The sequence below is a fragment of the Penaeus chinensis genome, chromosome 9 (assembly GCF_019202785.1).
Source record: "Penaeus chinensis breed Huanghai No. 1 chromosome 9, ASM1920278v2, whole genome shotgun sequence".
NCBI classification, from domain to species: domain Eukaryota; kingdom Metazoa; phylum Arthropoda; class Malacostraca; order Decapoda; family Penaeidae; genus Penaeus; species Penaeus chinensis.
This window is the reverse complement of record NC_061827.1, coordinates 35180268-35182767: the sequence shown is the minus strand read 5'-3', so window position 1 is coordinate 35182767 and position 2500 is coordinate 35180268. Positions and strand designations below refer to the sequence as shown.

Below are 2500 nucleotides of genomic sequence, written 5' to 3'. Positions count from 1 at the left end.
GCCTTAGCAGATTATTTCATATATCGGTGAGGGTAGTTTTACCCTTTCTTTAAGGGAGTATCATTTGGTTTTCCTGTAAATGCAAACCAAGGTACTACATGTTGCATAACCATAATTGAAAAGGGTCCTACTTTCTTTTTATATATTACAGTCAAAGTTTACTTTCTGGCATAGAGCTGAGTGAATCTGACACTCTACCAGTAATTCTTTACAATATGGATGCACTCCCCAGACAGAGTCCCTAACTCCTTAAATTGTTTCAACAATTTAAGTAGCTGTAACTGAGCATGCCTTCTGGGCATTGCCTGAAAGGAGGGTTATGGGGATCTCTGCCCTCCAACACCCCTCAACAAGTGGTGTCTCTATCTTAGCATGTACAGCACCGAGTAGATTTATGCTATGAGCGGCAATATCTGCAATCTTTTTCCTTTATTTCTGGCATTATTGTTTGTCTCCAGACTATTTTTTGTACTGGCAACTGCAGCTTTTTGTCCCCTACAGGAATATCATCTTCACTTTGCCCTAGCTTAGTGTATCCACTATATTCTTAGAGAAGAGAGTTTGGATTGCTTTCTTGATTGACAAGAAACCGCAAGGGAGATTCAAACTTTCTCTGGCAAGTATATACCATACAATCTCTTGGCCTTTGCAGGAGCGCCAACGGGCACTGAAGCTACACCATTTGATACGAGATCTGAGGAGGTGGTGCTGGTAACTTCTAAACTTTCAATTGCCATCATCTAAGGTGTGCAAAATTTTCCATATAAAACTTAATCAGTGGACAGAAGATCTCAACGTGGGATTGCTAAACAAAGTACCATTATACCTAAGTAGGACTCACGCCTTTTAGTTAAAGGATTTGCCTGCAATTCACTGATCTTCTATTTTCATTTCCTTTTTTTATTATCTTTCTTAAGCTTAATTTATCTCATACTTCTTTAAACAATACAATTTCTCTTCAGTTTCCCGGTTACAACATTTACATAGACTGAAGTTAGACCGTCAAATAAAAAGGTGATGCAACGAACGCCTTTAAGATCAAACCGACTGTTATTGCAAGATAGGTTCACGATTGAAATATAAAGATGATAATAAAGATAATAAAGATAATTATAAAGACGATAAAGCGTTGGAAAATGTGTTCGGCTAAACGTTTTCCCGGTACTATCAGCTGGCGAGTATATTTCGCCTTTCCCGTCTTCTTCCAGCGACTTATCTGCAATATCTTTCATCTACGGGTTTTAAAATCTCCCGAAACCAAAGGGCAATGCAAAATACAACCCTAAAATAAGCCAAGTAACCGAAAAAATATTGTTCTTCCCTCGCCAACACGAAGCATTTCCTTCTCCGCCATTATCTTTGTAGAAAAAGATCCTTTTTGAAAATGACTTCCCGCCCCCCATCAGAAGGTGCTTTTCCTTACCAAAATGTCTAATATTTCTTTGATTCTCCAGCTGTAGGTTTGTGATTTTTATTTGGAATTGTCACACGGTTTTTCTCTACGACTTCGCGACCGCCATCATGGCTTCCTCTTCTGAGAGACCGCGAGGCCAAGCTATTTCTTTTATATTTTGATTCACATTTTCTTAATCTTTTGTTTCTAGGTCCAGTTTGGCCATCAGATTCATACGAAAATTTCCAAAATTTATCATCTGGAACAAAAGGGGTTTTAGGTTTTCTGATCTAAGGAATTAGGATTTGCTTTCCAAACTTAGAGACTGCGAGACAAAGTATGTTATTTTTTCCTTATAAATATATACATATTAGTGTGTATGTGTTTGTGTGTGTGTGTGTGTGTGTGTGTGTGTGTGTGTGTGTGTGTGTATGTGTGTGTGTGTGTGTGTGTGTGTGTGTGTGTGTGTGTGTGTGTGTGTGTGTGTGTGTGTGTGTGGTGTGTGTGTGTGTGTGTGTGTGTGTGTGTGTGTGTGTGTGTGTGTGTGTGTGTGTGTGTGTGTGTGTGTGTGTGTGTGTGTGTGTGTGTGTGTGTATGTTCTTACCTAGTTCCAATACGGGAGAAGAGCTAAGCTCAGATTTAAATTATCATTTAAGTTTTTAATTTTAAATGTGTGTGTATAAAAATATATATACATATATATACATATATATGTATATATACATATATATGTATATATACATATATATGTATATATACATATATATGTATATATACATATATGTGTGAGTGCGTGTGTGTGTATATATATATGTATAAATGTATATATAAAAAAATATATATATATTTATATATATATATATATATATATATATATATATATATATATATATATATAAGTAAACTCTCTTTAGTTTGTGCCACATCCCCTTTTCATAGAAAGCAGGTAAATGTGATGTGATGAGTACAACCAACGTCTATATAATAAATTATATAGAACTCGAGTACAACAGCTGTTAACTCCTTTTTATTCATTGCGGTCCGTAATAATTTGCAGGCGAACTCAGCTGAAACTATAGCATTTAACAACACGAACACATCTCCCTA

At 36.1% G+C, this 2500-nt stretch overlaps 1 protein-coding gene across 1 annotated transcript in view; it reads right to left on the bottom strand.

The window, feature by feature from the left end:
- The window catches only part of LOC125028977 (pre-mRNA 3' end processing protein WDR33-like), a 38851-nt gene extending 37314 nt beyond the window's left edge, over positions 1-1537 (bottom strand). The window contains exon 1 of the mRNA XM_047618659.1: positions 1424-1537. The gene's annotated coding sequence lies outside the window, so the exon portion shown is untranslated. The remainder of the gene's footprint in view (positions 1-1423) is intronic.
- Between the last annotated feature and the right edge of the window lie 963 nt (positions 1538-2500).